The sequence below is a fragment of the Mya arenaria genome, chromosome 4 (genome assembly GCF_026914265.1).
Source record: "Mya arenaria isolate MELC-2E11 chromosome 4, ASM2691426v1".
NCBI lineage: Eukaryota > Metazoa > Mollusca > Bivalvia > Myida > Myidae > Mya > Mya arenaria.
Window position 1 is genome coordinate 21904377 of NC_069125.1, and position 22475 is coordinate 21926851.

The 22475-nt window shown below is 34.8% G+C and overlaps 1 long non-coding RNA gene across 4 annotated transcripts in view; it reads left to right on the forward strand.

Moving 5' to 3' along the window:
• Positions 1 to 19355, forward strand: part of LOC128230585 (uncharacterized) — a 319871-nt gene extending 300516 nt beyond the window's left edge. Inside the window, exons 1-7 of one of the 4 annotated variants that reach the window (XR_008260268.1) lie at positions 5463 to 5598; positions 6600 to 6928; positions 9726 to 9802; positions 11079 to 11202; positions 11951 to 12889; positions 13525 to 13653; positions 14447 to 19355. This is a non-coding gene — a long non-coding RNA (uncharacterized LOC128230585). Of the gene's footprint in view, positions 1 to 5462; positions 5603 to 6599; positions 6929 to 9725; positions 9803 to 11078; positions 12890 to 13524; positions 13654 to 14446 lie in introns of those variants that run through there. The other 3 variants (XR_008260265.1, XR_008260267.1, XR_008260266.1) reach the window with 3 other exon arrangements.
• Positions 19356 to 22475: the final 3120 nt, after the last annotated feature.

Genomic DNA, 22475 nt, shown 5'->3' on the forward strand with positions numbered 1-22475 from the left:
GCACACTTTTATAAAGCTTTTACCAACAACATAGTCATTATCATGGAACACTATGGGACTTTTATCAAAATTTTGAAGATTTTTTTTACCGTGAATTAAAAATACTTTGTCTATATTTGATTTTTTTTCCACATTATCAGAGATTATGAAATAAACACAACAGTTTCTGGTAAAATAAACTTCAGTAAACAGAAAAATTAAGTTCAACCGAACATATTATTGATACACATGGAAAAAAATCATTTTGATTGATCTTGTGAGTCTTCGGAACAGAGCAGTATTTCGATGATTGAAAATATATAGCAGTTTTATAAATTCATAAAAAAATAGTTAATAATAAGACAACCTGCTGAAATCATTTTAAATATTTTCTATGATGTCTAATGAACAATTAAAAAGACAATTTATGATAGTTTACCGTTCAGTTTTGAAGAAAATATACATAATGTCATGTAACTATACATTTTTATAACTAACAAAATGATTAAAAATCAACCTTTTTCTTGTAAAAATTGATAAAGCTTAATTGGACTTATTCATAAATGTAATCATTCAAATAAATGAATTTTACTTATGATACTAACTCAGAATTCAGATTTAAAAACAATGAATGTACTTTTAAATTAAAATATGTAAAGAAACAAGAACACTAAGTAGGCGGTAATGCCCCTCCAAAAATGTCAGAGTGAAAGTTCTCAACTAATGTCTTTTTAATATTATAACATGTAAACAGTCTCTGTTGGTAATATCGTAATCAACTGTCAGTGTGTACTTTTAGTGTTTACTTATTTTAAACGTATATTCATGAAAAAACTTCACCGAATTCCCAACTATTAATCGACGATGTAGAAATTCCATTATTGACCTATGAATAGCGGGGAAATACCTTCTGGTTCTAAAAATAGCAACATCCGGATATGTGTAGTGTTCTAAAAATAAAACAACTCGGGGGCAATCGTAATAAAATTTTACTAATGTCACCTTCAACACATTAACAAATAAAGTTATGTGAACATTTAATTCCAATATCGATTAAATTAAAGAAAACAGCTTACCTCATGGTTTATTAATGCAGTAAACATAACAAAACAACATGAAACATAATTATTCCCATTCACATAATTACCGGTCCACACATTTTACATTTCATTCGGAACTCCTCCGAATGTTACATTTCCGGCACATGATATTACAGGTAAACAATCGGAAAACGTAAACGAATCGGGAACAGTTATTAAACTTATTTGTCGTTCTTCCGATATAATGTTGTGAAGATAAATTGTAGACAATCTATTCAACCATAAATAGCATTTTTAACACCCATGCAATCGCCATCAATTTGCATTTTTTAATCATAATAAAATAACAGTAAAACCAAACTGTCAATCAACTGAAAAACCGTTCCTACCACTAACTAAAATAAATTCCCATTCCATAATAGGCGCGCACTTCAGTGCGGCGCCAATAATTTAAGAATGCATTCTTGTATATATGATAGACTAGACATAAAATTGCGTTATTGTCAAATATGTGATCAAAATGAATAAAGAAGACGAGTACCACTTTATGATAAGAAATAAGATATTCGACCAAATTACGAAAATAAGGTTTCCCGAAAATAAAATTGGAAAAGTTTATGAAATACATTTGGAAATTTTCATTGATATTACGAAAAAAAATAAGTATATTTTGATGATAATAAGATAAAAGTTATTCAGCTTTTGTAAAGTCTGATGCGAAAGAACCCCTATATCACTCCAAGTGTTCTGTGTGAATTTTAAAAAAAAATCCATTTTTATAAATTTATATTACTTTGATATACATTTCTGCTTCAAGCCATCATTCTTGTCAAAAGATTGCTTTAAATATATTATTTAGGCACACATAGTTTTTTTTTTCTTTCTAATATCAAAATACTGTATTAAATGGTTCAGTATAAACATATTATCCGAAATTAAAAACCCTGATCTTTCAGCTCTTCCATTTCATTCGGAGCTCCTCGGCCATTTTTGTCGAAAACAACCTCGGTCGGTTTGCATACTCAATCAAAGCACTGAAAGTGCTGGATGTGGCAATGCCTTGATTTTCTCGATTGTTAGTTTGCTAAATGTGAAAATAATATTGTCTTGAAACTTACAACTTGAAAACCTTTGGTTCATATTGCAACATCAGAATTTCAAATGTGCAATAATATGCATTTTTTGACAGAGTCGATATTCATTCTCATTCACCCCCCCCCCCCCCCGCCGCCCCGAGTGCATATTGTTAGGATTATTTGGAAAATTGAATGAAATATGCATGGACCGATGCCTCTGAGGCAGTTTTAAGACTATAACCATCAAAGCTTGAGGATAGTAGGTATAGCTTTTAATCGTGTTCAGATGATGACTGATATTTGCAGATAAAAATGTATCCTCTTAGCAGCAGGGAATAAGTAAATATGACAACATTTTAATTATAAATATGAGTTATGACCATTACTTTTGACTATATGACCTCAAAATCCATAGGAGTCATCAACTGGTCACCCAAAACCTAAATGTCAAGTTAGAGGGCCGTGGGTGCAGGTATTGTCAAGTTATCACACAGACAAGCTTTCTGCGTACAAGATCACTGTGACCTTGACCTTTAACCAGATGACCCCTAAAATAAAAAGGGGTCATCTTCAGGTCAGGCCTGGACCCAAGTCGAGTTTGAGGGCCATGGGTCCAGGCATTGTTGAGATATCACTAGGAGAAGCTTTGTTAACATTTTCGCGATTAAGGTCACTGTTGATGACCATCGGTCCAGAAATTGTGGAGTATGCCTTCACGGTAACTGTGATCTTTGACCCCTGAAATCAATAGAGGTCATCTTCTGGTCAGGCCTAACCACCAAGTCAAGTTTGAGGGCCATGGGTGCAGGCATTGTCCAGTACCCGGTAATCACTCTGACAACTTTTATCATTATAGGTCACTGTGACCTTTACCTTTGACCCGATGACCCCTAAATCATCTAATGGGCAATAGACATTCTTGACTTATTACTCGGACAAGCTTTAAAATCCTTTTACCATTAAAAGTCACTGTGACCTTTACTTTTGACCCGATGTCCCCTGTAATCGATAGGGGTCATCCACTAGTCAGGCCCAACCTTCATTTTAAGTTTGATGACCATACGCCCAGGAATTGTTGAGTTATCACACGGACTGATGGACCGACCGACCGAACGACCAACATGCGCAAAGCAATATATCCCTCTTCTTCAAGGGGGGGGGCATGAAAATAAAATTGTCAAAATATCAAGCATACAGTCGAAACCCTGTTGGCTCGAGTTCCCAGGAAAGGCTTAAGTACCTTTAGCATTGGGGAATTTGAGCAAAGCGGGAATGCTAAGCTTCAGTATAAAGAAATCAGTCCTTGTACATCCAGTTCGAGACAATGAGGATATTGAGCCAAGCAAGTTCAAGCCAATGGGTTTCGTCTGTATTTGTTAAGGAAATTTGTCAAAAAATATTAAAGCATCTTAAGAAAAGAACATAATACAAAATTTACAATGTCGCCATTAGTACATATTTAGTTCTAGTTTTAACATTGTTTCAGCATTCGATGCTGCGACAAACAACTGTCAAGAGTGTAATAAAAAGTTTTCTTAAACTTTAGTCTTACGCTTACATCAAGTATAACTACTTGCAAATAAGACTTATAATCTCTCCTCGATGGAGTAAAGCTCAAGCATATAACAATCTCATACTTAACCAATTTCCAATCTTCAAGTCCCCATAATGTAGTGTAATGTTTATAATAGAATATTAAAAGAAAAGCAAAATATTGCAAACGTAAATTGGAAAATGAAAATGTCAAAATAGTGAACATTCAGTCGAACCCCGTTGGCTCGAGCTCCCAGGGACTGGCGAAAGTACCTTGAGCATTTGGGAATTTGAGCGAAGCAGGAATGCTTAGCTTCAGTAAAAAGAAATCAGTCCTTTACATTCAGTTTAGCCAACGAGGAAATCAAGCCAAGCAAGTTCGAGCCAATGGGTTTCGTCTGTATTTGTTAAGGAATTTTTGTCAAAAAATGTTAAAGCATCTTAGGATGCCAAGGCACTGGTCAGCTTTGAAACTAGGAGTATTTTTTCAAGACTTATTCAAGACCCTAGTATCCAAAAACATGGTCGCCTGGCCTATGAAATGCTGGTAGAAAAAATAGCGTTCAAAATAGACTTTCAACTGTAAACATAGTGGTGTGTAGGGGGTTGAAGCACAGGCATCTGAATCATTGTTTGTCACTAAAATATTGTTTAAAACCATTTTGGGTACATACAATGAGATAAACAACACATCTGAAGATATTTAGTGTCTTTGATATACAAAAAAGAAACTTTGATATACAAAAAAGAAACTTCAAAGACACTAAATATCTTCAGATGTGTTGTTTATCTCATCGTATGTACCCAAAATGGTTTTAAACAATATTTTAGTGACAAACAATGATTCAGATGCCTGTGAGTTGAAGAAGTGTACCAGGCTGATGCCTACAAATTGCTTGGTTAAAGGGTTGCAAAAATCAATTTCAAGCATATAAGATTGGACTTCCATATAAAGATATACACATATGCAAAGAATGGTTGTTGCGGGGTTGATTGTTATAAAAAGAAATGCGAAATTTGAAGGATGCGAATTTGGTCAGCACATTTTTAGAGTAAATGGCATTCACAGCTTATTCCGATACTTTATATTTCAGGTTTGGTTTTGCAATGATTCAAACTGGCATGGGGTCACTTTTCAACGGACTCAAAATTTAATGTTACACCGGAGGTTTGGAATCCATCATGTTGACGAATTGACTGCCATAATTATGTTCTTTATAGATGTAGAGTTCATGACGACTGTATTGCACGATATGACAGGACAGAAGTTGGCAATCTGCCCTAACATCAGATCCAGGTGCGTAGCCTTTTGTTCATCCGCACATCTACATGTATGAGGTGCATCAGCGTGGAGGCCTTGAAGTGGCTGAGCATTTGTTTTCTTATGCCATTATGCCAAGTGAACCCATCTACAAGGAATATGGGTCTTAATTGTGATCGGGGGACAAGGTATATTCAAGGTCTTGCCTCCAGGATACAAACCCAGCAGGCACACAACGTTGTTTCAACGTTGAAATATAGTTAAATATTGGTCATAACGTCGATCAACAATATTTCAACGTTGAAACAATTGTCGACATTTCGACGTTGAAACGACGTTGAAATACGGTCGATACCTCAACATTGAGGATGGTTAAAAATGGTTATCATATTGATGTTGTCATGACATTCGAATATAGAACGATATTCTGTTCTGATTAAATTAATATTTCCACATTCAATTTTTTATAGAGAGCCATTCATCCTTGACGAGTAGACTTCTTTTTTTAGGCTGAATGGCCATCTACTGCAATACAGAGTTACCCCGATTGGAAAGTTCGAAACGAGTTGCGCCCCTAGCGTATTGCGTAGTTCCGGTCAGTTTTCAAAAAATATCGATTGTGCAGATCATCAGCAGAGCTTTAAAATTATCGTAAATATCATAAGTTCAAGCTAACTACGTGTGGGAAGTGACAGTCGGTTCCATTCGAGTAAGTACGTTTGGTATTTATTTACAAAATGTCAAAAAAATATGTTTTTGAACGAATTATTTGTTGAAAAGCATGCATTTCGGATACAACGGGATTTCGGATAAGATTTCCATTGTTCAAATTATGGTGAAAAATGTTCATATCAAGCGGTGATCTTGCAGTGTTATTAACAATACTCTTCTTTGCTCTTTTATGTTTATAAAGGATGGTTTATTTACATCATTGATGGACACAGGGCTAGCCCGTCTGTAATATCAGGATGGCGCTAAGCACTGGCCTAAAATGCCAAGGTTTGAAAACTTCAAAATATCTTTCCTTGAATAGACAAAGGTAAGTATGAATTACATATATTTTACATTAATAAAGATAAATGCAGTTCATACTTACCTTTGTCTATTCAAGGAAAGATATTTTGAAGTTTTGGCAAACCTTGGCATTTTAGGCAGGGTCCAGTGAATAGCAGGGTCCTTAATTTCAGCCAATTCCGAGGTAAAACCCCCATCCCTACTTAACGCCCCGATATCCTGGGGAAAATCCTAAGGAAGTCGCATTTCCACACTATTTTTGGCCCGAAAAGAAATCCGCCACATTCACTTGGCATTCACACCATGGTGCCACCTGGAACATTGCCCCTTTCCCCTCTATTCCTGGACCGTGTGTTACAATTGACTGGTACATGGCCTGTTCATTGATATATCAAATGTTGTTAATGCAAATTTTAAATTGGATGATATTTTATAATGATTTCAATTATGAAAAGATAACTTTCTATAAGTGCCTCAAGTAGTTTGATTTTCACTTGATGTGGCACAGATACAATTTTTTGGCAACTGAAATTTCACTTAATGAATACCAATTTTAATGCTTCCTTGCTTTAACTCATCTTTTGCTGCTATAAAAATGTACTATGTTCCAAGTATTTTCTGTAATTTCTAATGTTTTTCTATCATATATTTTTTGTCACATGTACATAATTCAGCTCTGCACAATGCCTTTTTCAGATGTCATCCACAAACGACTTGTTAGATCACAGTGATACAACACCCTTCAATAAGCCTGAACAAGTGTCATTGGAGGCCAGGAATGAGGCCAAGATGTCACTGACTCTTGCTGTTGGTGCCACATGCAACAGTGTATAGTCACAAACATGGTATTGCGTTAAAGATGTGATCAGGTGAAGTTACAGTGGATGTCACAAAGTGGTGACTGAAAACAACAAGATATGAGGCTCGGGGACAATTCCTGGTCAAGTCATACTTTGCAGAAGTTGTGCCTCTTCAGGAACACATGTCCTCCCTTGCAAAGTATCATGTGCATCCATTTGGTTCAGGTATGGTTTCAAATTTAGACATGGGCCGTTGATGGTGGGATCTCAAAATAATGTTAGGCCACACCAGTTTTAAATAGGTAACATTATCATAAAACTCTAGCAGATCCATTTTTATCGTTATTCAAATGAATAAGTATAACATGACAGATTATTTATTAAATATTAGCCTTTAAAGCTGCATTCTCACAGATTGAACCTTTAGATAACTTTTTAACCAGGTTTTCACATAGTGAAACCTGGTTATTAGAATGGCGAACGTCGTTGTTCGGGCGGGGTCAAACTCACCTATGAAACTGAATAACTTTAGTAAGGGTTGACATATTTTGACCAAACTTGGTCTATAGAAAGAGTTTATAGGTACCTTTCATGGGATTGCGTTTGGGGTCCCTAGGGTCAAGGTCAAGGTGACTGTTACTAAAAATAGAAAAACGGTTGAAACTGAATAACTTTGGTTAGGGGTGACATATCTTCACTAAACTTGGTCTATAGAAAGAGTTTATTGAGGCCTTTCATGGGATTGCGTTTGGGATCCCTAGGGTCAAGGTCACTGATACTAAAAATAGAAAAACGGTTGAAACTGAATAACTTTAGTTAGGGATGACATATCTTGACTAAACTTGGTCAATAGGAAGAGTTTACTATCCCTTTCATGGGATTGCGTTTGGGGTCCCTAGGGTCAAGGTCACTGTTACTAAAAATAGAAAAACGGTTGAAATTGAATAACTTTAGTTAGGGTTGACATATCTTGACTAAACTTGGTCTATAGGAAGAGTTTATGGAGACAGTCGAAACTGAATAACTTTAGTAAGGGTTGACATATCTTGGTCAATAGAAAAAGTTTATGGGTACCTTTCATGGGATTGCGATTGGGGTCCCTAGGTTCAAGGTCAAGGTCACTGTTACTAAAAATAGAAAAATGGTTGAAACTGAATAATTTTAGTTAGGGATGACATATCTTGACTAAACTTGGTCAATAGGAAGAGTTTACTATACCTTTCATGGGATTGCGTTTGGGGTCCCTAGGGTCAAGGTCACTGTTACTAAAAATAGAAAAACGGTTGAAATTGAATAACTTTAGTTAGGGTTGACATATCTTGACTAAACTTGGTCTATAGGAAGAGTTTATGGAGACAGTTGAAACTGAATAACTTTAGTAAGGGTTGATATATCTTGGTCAATAGAAAAAGTTTATGGGTACCTTTCATGGGATTGTGATTGGGGTCCCTAGGTTCAAGGTCAAGGTCACTGTTACTTAAAATAGAAAAATGGTTGAAACTGAATAACATAAGTTAGGGTTGACATATCCTGACACAACTTGGTATAAAGGAAGAGTTTATGGATACCTTTCAATGGATTGCATTTGGGGTCCCTAGGGTCAAGGTCACTGTTACTAGAAAAAGAAAAACAGACACAGACTGAAGTTCTTCTGTCAATCATTAAAAACCTGGTTTCGTCGCATTGAGGCGTTTCTTGTTGATTTTTTGTCTTGAAACAAGCAAATTTTTGCATAAATATCTGCAAACCAGTGATAAAAGACTGCTGACAAAAGATCAGATCGCAGCTTTACATATTTCAGTCCCAAAATTGATGTTTTATGCATTTTTCTTAAACCGTTACTAATGGTTTAAGCCATACAACATTAAATTTGGAATGGAAACATGAAGATCTGCAATCAGATCTTTTGTCAGCAGTCTATTATTACTGGTAAGCAGATATTTACGCAAAAAAAATCTAATTCCAAGACAAAAAATAAAAAAAAAGTTGGAAAACGGTAAATCTGTGAGAGTGCAGCTTTAAAGCGACAGTCCGCAAATCGGGCAAATTAGCCATGAAAAAAAAAAAATTCATCTATGTGTTGATAAGCATTCCTGACTGACGAATCCAAAAAAAAATTGGTTCAAATCGACCTAGAAATGAGTTTTTCGTGTCATTTTCAATATCTCTTCTTAACTATCGGCCCCCGAGAGTTAACGGTTATATAAATAGAAAAAACAGTGGGATTCCAAAGTTCTTGCGCATGCGCAGGGCGATACTATTTCCCGGTCTCTCCTCGTAAAATCCGGTCTCATACAAATTTGATTTACATGTAGTCAAGCATTGTTATTTTTTGTATTACTATTATCAATAGTATACTTATAACTGAATTTAATATGAAAAAAACACACACTCAATGTGTTTGTTATTCATGACATTCATTTCAGTACATGTGCATATTTCATGTTTTTATCTTTGCCTAAATTTATTTTATGTTTTATTGATATAAAATTTGAAATAAATAGTGACATAATTATCATCAAATATCTAATGTTTTAATCAACTGTAATCTTTTGTAATCCTATTACCCCCCGCGGTCATTAACACCTTTTTGATCACGCCCGATAGCTACTATAAAACAGAGACCGGATGAGACCGGGACCGGGAAATAGTATCGCCCCCAAGAGTAGTCGGAAAAACCGTAGACCTACTTTCTCTTTTGCCGTCTAAAAATAGCAACTTTCGGCAATTTTCAATTTGTTAAATCTAAGTTATTAAAGCGATTTTTCAAAAAATAATTGCGGTTCAGTCGGTCTGAAACAATGTGGAACTTATTAAAAACTTTTGAAATACGGTTACTTTTGCGGACTGTCGCTTTAATTCTTTGTTGACAAAATATCAACAAAAAGTTATCCAAAGGTTCGGATAAATGAATTAAGTTCATGTTGAAATTCTAGAAGCACATCATTCTTGGCCACCTTTCAATGTTCATCCCAGTGGAATAATCTGTATGAGGCAATGAATATTGAAAAGTTGGTTTCAGGAAGACTATGTGCACCATCAAAGTCTGAGGGGAGAGAGTGGCAATAACGCTGGAGGAAGTTGATATTTGGGCAAAAGGTACACTTCATCAACATAAATGTTTACATGGTGGTAACTTGAAGGTAATTTCATGGTGAGCCATTCTTTTGACATAAAAACTATATATATAATAATTATTTGGGTTTTACTGTCAACATTGTTTTGACATTAATTGATCAGAATCACTTTGCACAATACTGAAAATTCAATATACAAATGTTCTAGTGTAGATCAATCCAGTTAATTTGCCATTCTAATCAATTTTAATGTTGTCCTTTCAAATGGCTTAAAACCAAAATTTAACCTAAATGCTGATTGAGCATGTAATAGCTATCTTTGTCAATGTGTCCTTTGCAATTCCCACATCCAACTCTAAGAGACAAGGTTCAATGTAGTTTCTGATTGTAAGGAAATGCTGTTAACATGCACATACATTGAGTAAAGGTGGTTGTGTCTGCTCTGTAACTTTGTCATATAATAAATAAAGGGTGTTCAGATAATTTTGTATACAAGTTCAGCATGAAATGTTGACATCTTGCATGCAAGTCCCCTAATAAACCCGTCACCTGTAACCACGACCACGCCACCAGGTCCGGGGAATAGCCGGGACCTTGACTTTTGGTCCAGCCAAGCCCGGGCAAAGTCCCCGCCCTGCAGGGATGAACTACTTGAGAAACCCCCGCCAAATGCCCCTGCACTTGAGTGACTCTAGGTAAGGCCTCTTCCTCGCTATATGGCGGGAAGACAAAACCATCGCATTCACCCGGCACTGCTGGGCCACCTGGAAGGTAAAAACACCCATTTCCCCGGCTATCCTCGGTATACCCCTGGCCCTGTGGGGCTGTGGTTACAATTGACTGGTGCATAATGGTCAGGTTTTTTTTACTATTTTAAAATGTTTTAACGAAATGTTATATATATAATAATATATATATATATATATGTCAAGGTATCTTTAAAGAACTTCCACATTTGTTTGGCACATAATGGTAACTAACCATGTGCAATGCCCATATACTTCCCTTAAAGGTCAAGGTAAAACTCACATCATAAATAGGCACACACTATGTCCTGGTTGTTGACACCATTAACATTTCATCTGTTCTTTAACTTAATAATTGCCTTTTCCATCGTGATTTGAATACATATTTGTTTCCGTAAGGAAGTTAAAATAATTTCTTATTTCTATAACATCTCTTGTTCACTAAGTGAGAACTATTAGTGTGTGCATGTTATCACTTCTCAATGCTCTTATGCAATCATATGCAGTGATTTTTAATGGCATTGAATATATTAATCCGCTTATGTTATTCAGACGGCAATGATGTCGGGAGCTTTGACGTAACATGCCTGCAAACCACCATCCAATGTTGAGAACTTCTTGGATGATTCCCCAGTTGCCATGACAATTGCCATTAGAGGATGAGCTGTACTACACTGTCAGTGATGTTGAAATTGAGATGTACTTTTCCACATTTTGATTCTAAACTAATAAGATGTAATGTTCGTTTATCAACCAATTTCGATATATTCTTTCCCGAAAAGTAACAAATTATCCATTTTTTATTCTCACACATTTTCATACCATTACTTCATTTCCCACTGCATAAGTACATTTTTGGACTTTGTAATTTTTGGCTAGTCTGATTTGTGCTTGGGTCACTAACAAGCAAACCATCAAAAGAATCACTTTGAACCTTTGGAATACCTGTTAGCTATTAAATGTACAAAATTAATTAAATAAACCATTAAAGGATAAAATCAGGTGAGCGTTCATTACCTGCAGGTGGTGCTCTTGTTAAAAAAATATTTTCACCTGTATAATAACTATCACATGCTCATTCTAAAGCGTATTTTTTTATTCATATGTTTTCACATACTGTATCATTGTGGAATTTTTAATATTTAAACATCTATGTATATAAGCTGTTAAAAGTAAGGTGTTTAAGAATCCATACATTTATTGTGCATATTTCACAAACTTACCTGCTATTTCATACTTAATGTTGATATTTTCCTAATATAGAAGGACAATAGTGCTTGCTTAATTCACTTCACCCTTTGTGAAACTGATTAAATATGATTGATAGTGCTAACACATGTATTTTTTGTTAGAGGTATTGCTGTTTATGTTTTTCCTAACTCATCATGCCAGTAGTGCTTACATATAACTCATGTTTTTACCAGTTGCTGTTTCATACTGAAAATTGGCTCAAGACCACAGTTATCTGCCCCCGTTGACCCCCCGTTGACCAAGATCCAGATGTGAATACAGAAAAAAGAGTGCTTGTGTTCAAGTATCAATATTTTATTAAAATTGAATGAAAAAGAAGCAAAAAATGTTCTTTTTGCAGAGAACTTGACTGAATTTGACACTCTATTGCAGAAATTGGTAGTTTTCAATGTAAATATTGGAAAAATCATAGCTTGTGGAAGTCTGAAAATTAGTTGTTTGTAGCCGATTGACTCCCTGGTGGAAGGGTTATGTATTTGAACTCCATTTTGACAGTCGGGTCAATGGTCAACATGGTGTTTTCTTGTGATTATATTTTGTGTCTTGAATTGTTCTAGAGATGGCATTGTCTTGTTTTTCAATTGGGGTGTGTATAAAGTCAAAAGCCAGGTTAGTGTCTATATGAAACATATATAGTAAAAATAACTGTGGTCTCACGCCATATCTATAGAGGAAGCTTTTGGAGGGGTGGCCTATTTTAAATTGTTATAAATTCTTAATTTATACAGCTATCTGGTTGAAATTTGGCCAGTTGACAGTGCTTAGCCATAGAATATTGGTGTTTGAGTATGAAATGTGAAAATCTTATATTACATAATATGAATTAATAATATATAATTTTCTTATATATTTTTGACATTTTTAAAAAAAAACTACTTTCACTTTCAATTTAATGTTTGGAAATAGTTCCAAATGATGGTAACTAATGAATGAAAGCCTCACTTTCAATTCCAAAGTATTAATGGAGGGATTTTTTTAACATAGGAAGCAGACCCAGGAGGAACTATCTGTTGAAGAACCAGCCAGACAGCCCCCCCCCCCACCACCACCACCACCAAGCTGCCCACCAGAGGCCAAGCTGTACTTGGTGTTTTGCCAACATGCTGTAATTTGTAAGTACTTCAAGATAATATATTCGAAAATGGTATCCAAACTGAAGTACAAAGTGAGACAGTTTGGTCATAAAAGCCCATTGAGACTGTTTGTTCCATTCCTAAATGAATTTCTTTCATGTTGTCAATCATTTCTGATGTGGCTTTGATAATAATATTATTTTCTAATGAAACTGCTAACTTGTATCAGTCTTTGGTCTGTATTGTGCATCTATTCACACATTTTGTTTGCTGTTTTAAGCAAACATTACATTAATTGCAAATTCTATAAGCAATTAAACAAAACTTACTGCACATAGGATACAGAATGATGTTTTATTTAGTGTGCATATGATTTTCAGCTTATGGACAAGAAAACATACTTTAACAATCACAGCAACACAATGAGATCCCAATTTTAAAGAAATAATGCCACCTTTCATTAATTCATTCTATCAATCATTCATATATATTCATTTATTCATTCATTTATTCAGTTTATTCATTGAAAAACTTGACATTTCTCAAGGCAAAATAAATAAAAAGTGAGCAGCTTTCATAAAGAATAGAGCCTTTTCCCTTAATGCATTTAAAAAACACAACCTTAATACATTATAAATGTTTTAAAAACCCTAATTTATTGATTATTTTAATAGCCAGCCTGGTTGCTGTAGCCACAGAGGAATTTTCAAGGACAAGAACCAGTGCTGGTAAAACTGTGGTCTCGTGTGGTTTTCCATACCAGCTCTCGGCAAGGATTTTCAAGAAAGGAATACCATCTCCAAGTAAGAAGAAATTCTAAGCATGTCTGGTTTGAATGCTTGCAAAATGCATCTGGGTACTCAATAAGATGAGATTTACCTTCGAGTTGTTAAAAACTGATTGCAAAATGTCCAAAAGACTATATATTCTATTAAATTTGTCCTGAAAATCTTTGAATTCATGAACTTTTCTGCATATTTATCACATTTATGACTATATTAAAGGTTGTGTATGCCTCAAATGAGTGTTTACAGGCCTTTTTATGCCCCCACAAAGTGGCGGCATATAGGGTTGCCCTTGTCCGTACGTACGTCTGTCTGTCTGTACGTACGTACGTCCCGAAGATTGTTTCCGATCCAATTCTTGAAAACTGTTTGTCCAATCCTCACCAAACTTTAAACACATGTTTGTGACCATAATATCTTGATCAAGTTCGATAGTCATGGAAATCGCTTTAGTCATTTAGGAGTTACGGCCCTTTTTTGCCAAAAATACTTCAAAAATATATGTTTCCAATCTAATTCTTGAAAAGTATGTGTCCAATCCTCACCAAACTTTACATACATGATTGTGACCATAATATCTTGATCAAGTTCGATAGCCATGGAAATCGCTTTTGTCATTTAGGAGTTACGGCCCTTTATTTGCAAAAAAAGACTTGAGATTATCCTGAATAATCATTATGGCTTATTTTCTGTGACAAAAAATCGAAGTGGGGGCATCCGTGTCCTATGGACATATTTCTAGTTCAAACTTAAACAGAAGTGGCAGATAGTTTTATTTGTGTAAAACATTGCTTTTGTGTCTTGCTTGCAGATCATGATGTGCCAATAAGCTCCAGTTAGCTGCGGCCTTTTCCCCAGGCGGTAGTCCTGCAATCTGAATCCAGGAGATGCAGCTCTGAATCCAATATTTCAGAAGAATGAAGATGTTAGTCAACTCTGTAGTACTTGTTTGTGTGTAAATGATTCCAATGAGTGAGATTTATAGCAAATCAGGTGTAAATAAGCATCTTATAGACAATGGTGAAGTGCTGTACTCTGAATTTAATGCCAAATCTAGCCTTCAAAACAGATTCTTAAAGTATTTTTTTTTTAAAAATGGGCATAATAATGCTATCTCTGCATTTTCTACATCATGTAGCCACCTCATACATGAAAACACTAGCAGTTGTCATGAATCTTTAAGTTTTGGTGTGTTTTTTGCCATTTCCTCTGTTGCGCCATTTGTCCCGGAAGCCAACAATTTGGCATATAGTGTTGTTTAGACTGTCTATTAACACATGATCACTAAATTTCTTGTGTTAAACTGAACAGTTCTGTTACCTTTGTATACAAGTGGACCAGAAAAGCAAAATTTTGACAAGTTGAGGCATTTCAGTTTGGCCCTATGTCATTTTAGCCGATGAAGTGGAAAAACCTTATTTTGCTTAGAAAAAAATCTTAAAAGAGTAGGCAGGCCATTTTTGTGGTGCTGTTCTATAGACACCATTAAAAGCTACAAGGAAAACTTTACTTGGTCAAATTATTCCAATGCATAAGGAAATAATGGCTCTTCAAAGGTTTGCGGCTTAACATTTGAGGGAAATGGCTGTTTCTGCTTTTTATGAAAATACCACAGGTGCTAATACTTGTCTCATTCATTTAGTGTTTGATATATCATTGCCAAACATTCAGTATGTGTTGCATATAGCCTGAAGCTGAACTATAGGAGTTTTGAAGTCTGTTTCTGAAAAAATGTTGCTTAAATAGGCTCAAGACCACAGTTATCGGCCCCCCGTTGACCAAGATCCGGATGTGAATACAGAAAAAAAGAGTGCTTGTGTTCAAGTATCAATATTTTATTAAAATTGAATGAAAAAGAAGCAAAAAATGTTCTTTTTGCAGAGAACTTGACTGAATTTGACACTCTATTGCAGAAATTGATAGGTTTTCAATGTAAATATTGGAAAAATCATAGCTTGTGGAAGTCTGAAAATTAGTTGTTTGTAGCCGATTGACTCCCTGGCGGAAGGGTTATGTATTTGAACTCCATTTTGACAGTCGGGTCAATGGTCAACATGGTGTTTTCTTGTGATTATATTTTGTGTCTTGAATTGTTCTAGAGATGGCATGTCCTTGTTTTTCAATTGGGGTGTGTATAAAGTCAAAAGCCAGGTTAGTGTCTATATGAAACATATAGTAAAAATAACTGTGGTCTCACGCTTTATGGAACGATGGCATATAAACACTTTCATGGAATAATTGCAAAAAAACTGATTACACATTGTATCTGATTTGATTGTTTGTTTTAATGATACTTTTCTACAATTCTGCTCAGTATATGTTGATAATGTAAATTTATAGATTTGTTATCACCCTCAACATACAGTTTGCTCACTTTAATACTTTTTCTACACAGACAATAACTGAATTTTTTGTTAATATATTTAATCCATAAAATTATGTAAACTTACATTCTGTTCTGAATTGTGGTTTATTCGAAGTATTTTAATAACATTCCTAAATAATCGTGTTCATAAAAGTCCTTCTTACACTGAATGTCAGTCAAAAAGTCTGCTTAGCAGTTCATTGTAGCTTTCAGTAAGATACTAGTTTCACACATGACCAGTTTGTGCATTTCTCACTGAAATTAGCCAATAATCAAAGCGCGAAGCGCTGAAAGGCCATCTGCGGGCAAATATGTGAGAGTTGCAAAATTTATTTGAACTATGGTGAAGGGCACATAAATAAAAGTGAAAAATGTGCTGAGGGCCAAAGCTGCTTGTGCCCACACTGGGCGAGGAAACAAACATATCTTTATCTATTTTAGGGCGTCTTTTGTCATTTTGTTTATGTAAATGTCACTTCATGTATTTATGTTACAATGCACGCCCCTTTCAATCGTTTCTAAAGGGTTTTCGCTGCTTTGATTAGATATCATACAATAGAAAAATACAATACATCATATATTTCATTTCCTTTTATGAACATACTCATTTTGTTTGATGAAAATAATTTCTTAAACAACTCCAGCAATAATTCCATTCAAAATGCACAGCGTATCACTTCAGTCGACGTCATGATCCCGGCCCATGTATTTAAAATTACAATGCATGCCCCTTTCAATCGCTTCTAAAGGTTTTTCGGTGCTTTGATTAGATATCATATGTAAGGCAAGTTTTATAACATACACGTTTTAAATGTTTGAGGAAAATGATTTTATTTTTACGAGCAACTTTAGAAACAATTCCTATCAAAATGCAGAGCTTATCAGATGGGTCGTTTTCCCGCGGTGAGGACAAAAAATGTGGTCAGTTAATAAATGTAGAAACTATTTTTAAAAAATCTGTCAGTTTATGTAGTTGAAACTATTTTTAGATTATCGGAAATTGTCTGTTCTAAGAATGGGAATATGATTGCGCTTTTTCAAGTTTTATTGATAAATAAATGTTATTTATGTGTTACATAAATATCTGTGTAAAAATAATACAAGTATGGTGATGAAGGCTTCGCACACTTTAGATGTTTTACAGGTTAAATCCGAACTACTTTGGTTCATCAAGCGTCTGCATGACCCACTATCGTATCAGGGCATGTATGTTAGAATAAATTGAAAGCCTCATGTCCAAAACAATGGCAAGAATTCACCGGAACGAAGCTATTACGCAAAAAAATGAAAACATCTTATTAGAAAAGTATACGCCTAAAAATTACAGAATAAATAGTATTTTGTAATTGTATAGCAGGCAAATCATAGTATTTGAAGCAATAGCAACGCGAAATTGAGATACAACTATTTTGACTTTTAGACAGTCATTTTTTTTCTTATCTCAATAAAGTAATATCAAATATACATCATTACAAATACGCGTGCTTCAGGGTCACTACAAGTTATAATAACAAACCCTGCAGGCGATGGGACACTTGCGGTCGGTAATAATTTCTAGAACATCTTGGGCTAAACACAGAGTGAATATCAGTATGTTACCTTCCAACCAGAGCCTCCATTATTTTTACCCATTAATCTGATAAATATAACGATCTAAAAATAGTTATATCCTGCTAAAAATAAAACGCCGTGATACAGAAATACAGCGTGGAAATAGCCGAACAACCAAGAACTGCATCATAACTACCACATTCTCAACTAAAGATTAATAATTTATTCCATGTTTTTAACATACATGTACATTTTATGCACATTAACTTTCATGTATCTATGTTTGATCAATTAAAGTCAGGTGTGTAAGATTCAATTTTGACATTGAATTTCTTACAGAACTGCAATATCTTATAATGCCCCCCTTCGAAGAAGAGGGCTATATTGCTTTGCACATGTCAGTCGGTCTGAGTGATAACTCAACAAATCCTGGATGTATGGTCATCAAATTTGACATGAAGGTTGGGCCTGACCAGTAGATGACCCCTATTGATTTGAGGGCTCATCAGGCCAAAGATCAAGGTCATTAGATGGCACTATTTATTTTAGGGGTCAAAGGTCTAGGTCACAGTGACCTTGAATATGAAAATTTGTTGGAGTGATAACTCGACAATGCATGCACTCATGGCCCTCAAACTTGACTTTTGTTGTGTCTGACCTGTATATGACCCCTTATGATTTTAGAAAAAGCTTGTTTGTGTGATAACTTGACAATGCCTTCATCCATGACCCTCAAACTTGACATTCAGGTTTTTGCTGACCAACTGATGACTTCTTTGAGGTCATAGAGTCAAAGGTCATTGTCATAACACACTCTATCCTCTCACTTTGAATGGTCATAATCTTAAAACTGCCTTAACAGCATCCAAGGACAGTGACTAATCAGCTGTCACTTCGGTCCATGCATATTTCATTCAATTGTCCATATAATCCTGACAACATGGTGCTCAGGGGAAGCACAGTGTTTGACAAACATCTGTTGTTTTATGTTCATATTTTTTTCTCATTTAAACAATAGTGCTGGCAGCTAATGCTTATATCATAAGTGTGTACTTTCAATATATATTATAGACTGGTTGATTATGCTTATACATGTATTTTTGTTAATCTAATTGCTGTTTTAGGACTCATCATGTGTGCATTTTTTTTACCAGTTGCTGCTTTAAACTGATACTAATTGAAAATGGTGCATAATCACTGATAACACATTGAAACTAAATGTTCCATTCATACATTTATACATGTCTTTTCAGTATATATGTTGATAATGTTAATACATATTACATGTGCATTTACTCATGTGTTTCTTGCCAACCTCATCAAAACATGCATAGTTTGCTCACATATATATCTACAACACAGTCATTTACTGAATTTAAAACTACTTTGCATTGATTTTGATATGTTAATGAAGCATAGTACTACTTGTTGGTACAAAACGCTTTTCATTTGCTATGGTGTACATTTCTGTGTTCTGTTTGCACACAGATGTCATTTTCGAATCAATTTTTCAAAACTGACATGATATTAATTTGCATTGTGAAACTTTTCAGTTGAAAACAATCCTAACATGTGGTAAAATAAATGTCTGAATGTGTTTCAAAAATGTGACCATATTATGCATAGTTACTGCAGTGAAATATGCAATGACATACTTTCATATCAACTCATGTATCTATATTTCCCTTTCAACTACTTCGAAATAACTTCCCAATCCTAAAATATTCTACAAACATTACTTTCATCTTGATGTACGTTCTATGTGTATATATTTTGCCTGATAAAATTAAAGCCTGTCAACGTCTGTTTGTTATGAAACATATGAATCCCACCTCTCAACTTTGCAAATATGTTCCTATCAACTTGTTCCTGAAATTTCTGTCATTTCGTTATTAACATCTGGACTTACTCTCGGGGGCCACCGTTCATCAGCGCTTTCAGCGCTTTGATTGGCTATACAACACTAACAGGTTAACTAGATTATATTAGTGTTACCACTTATCTATAAATGCACTTTTGGCTTCTAGAAGTAACTGGTTATCTAGTTATGGTTTGGGAATTCCACTTAATAAGTATCAAAATAACTGGCTGACTAGATAAGATTCGTGTTACCACTAATCTATAAATATATTTAAACAACTGGTTATCTACTTATGATTCGCAAATTTTACTTCGTAAGTGGTAACAACCACACTTGTCTGCCTAAATGCTGACATCGCTTTAACAATATCGCAATGAGATTTGCTCTCAACATAATTTAAAGCTGCACTCTCACAGATATAACATTTTTACAACTTTTTTTTTTATTTTTGTCTTGGAAAGAGCACATTTTTGCATAAATATCTGCAAACCAATGATACAAGATTGCTGACAAAAGAATCAGTTCATAGATTTTCGTATTTCCATTCGAAAATTAATGTTTTATGGCTTAAACTGTTACTTACGGTTTAAGAACAAGGGGGCCTATGCTCTACTGGCATGGCTCTTGTGGTCATTTTCAATCCAGAGCATGTACGTGTGAGTAATAGGCAACAATTATATAGTTCATTTTTTGTATTTGGGTTAGCTGAAAACGCTGCACGTTCAACATCTGAGGACAGAAAGTGTTGTAAGCAGATTAGTTGCATGAACTATTTTAATATGAGCCAAGTAAAGGTAATCTGAGGGTAAAAAATATTTGCTTTCAAAACTGTACTCATGGTCAAAATTTCATTTACAACTGTAGCTTTAAAAGTAAAAAGTTGGTCAAAAGGTCAAAGTCAAGGACATCCGAGGACAACATTGATGCTCGTTTGCAAAACTGTTCACATGGTCAAAATTTCATTGCTGTAGCTTTAAAATTTAAAAAGTAAGTCAAAAGGGGTGGGGCCAGCTTTTGCCCAAGGGGCATAATTTCAAATATTTTGCTAGACGGTCATCATATGATGCTCCACAACAAATATCAAAGGTATGGGCCTTGTGGTTTGAAACAAGAAGATTTTGAAAATATTTCTTGAATAAGTCTCTAGGAAAATTGTGACACCCAGGGCAGTGCCAGTTTTGACCCATGGGGCATAATTTGAACAACCATGGTAGTGGACCACTAAATAAAGCCTTGTTCAAAATAGCAAGGATTTGCATAGCTGTTTCAGACAAAAAGGTTTTTTTTCCCAATTTAAGTACATCAAACCTGTGAACCCGAGGAGGGGGGGGGGGAGTAATGACCCCAGGGGCATAATTTGAACAAACATTCACAAGCAATTGTGAACTTACATGTAAACTTGCCTAAAAAAAGACTTCGCTCATGTAGACTTGGCTAAAAATAGACTTAGCTAAAAAAAAATATACTTTCAAGACCCATCATCTAGGCATGCATGGACGATCCGAGTTCTAATGGATATCTAAATACTGTACAAGTTTTATCCAGATACAAGCAAAACTGAAGACTGTATCATGTTTACAAGCAATTGTTTAAAGACGCACAGATTTTTTTTATACTTTCAAGGCCCGTAATCTAGGCATGCATGGGCGGATCTGGCTGGTTTTCGAAAGGAACTGAGCTCTAATGGATGTCAAAATATTGTACAAGTTTCATTGAGATACAATCAAAACTGAAGACTGAATCTTGTTCACAAGCAATTGTTTACAGACGCAATGATTTTTTATACTTTCAAGGCCAATAATCTAGGCATGCATGGGTGGATCTGGCTGGTTTTCGAAAGGATCCGAGCTCTAATGGATATCTAAATACTGTACAGTATTTCATCGAGATACAATAAAAAAAGGCATAAAACATAATTTCTTAAACTTAAATATAAAAATCTGCGATCTAATTTTTTGTCAGCAGTCTTAAATTAATGGTTTCCATGGATTTTCACAAAAACTGGCTCTTTCCAAGACAAAAAAATAAAAAAGTTGTCAAAATGTTCAATCTGTGAGAGTGCAGCTTTAAAGAAATACCATTATAGTTCTTTGCTATACAAATTTTCTTGCCTAGATGCATATTAACATGTATAGAATATTTATGTGCATAACTTATGACAACAATGTCTGATTATTGTATTTTGGGCCGTAGGTATTGCATTACACTATATTGGATATTATTTTATTGCGATGAAACTTTTTATATGGCAAGATCACGGCTGGGAAACAGTGGCTCCAGCTCTTTTAGGAGCTGTGTATAAAAAAGAGCCAATGAAACTTCTGAGCTAGAGCAAAAGAACGGATATCATCATAAAACTTGAGTATGACTTGTTATTTTACGAAAGTGTGCCATTTAACAAAGAGTAGATAGATGAAAAACTGGTAAACTATTTGCTAAATTACATCAACTTAGAAATTAAATGACCGCTAGTACACTAAATTAAATACGTGTTAGTTTAATTTTTCTGTACATTTGATTAATATTTGCTATATATATATATGGAGGCACACCATTTACCGACATCAGTAAACGCAAGCTTGGCTTAGTTTAAGTGAAAACTAGTGTGTATTCTTACAATAATTCATTGTTTCCTCGACCAGCAAGGTCGTAAAACAGCATAAGTTAGCACACGATATTAAAGCTGCACTCTCACATATTTACGCAAAATATTGCTAATTCCAAGACAAAAAAATAAAAAAAGTTGTCAAAATGGGAAATCTGTGAGAGTGCAGCTTTAAGCCAATAAACATTCGTGTGTGTGGTGTTTCATTTAGGATTGACGAAGTTAGTTGCTAGACATTGTTGGTACAGTGATGGTACCTGATATTACAGCCACAACGCCCGACTTAAAACGAATCACTTACTGGTTTAAGTGTACATTTTTTGTCATTGAAAAACTAATGTATTTGTTTACATTACAGTTCAAAAGTTGTACATGGAAGTTCATTGTATTTTTTCTTTACCATCCGACTTTGATTAAAACACTTTTTAAATTCCCCTAACCCTTTTAAGATGCAGATA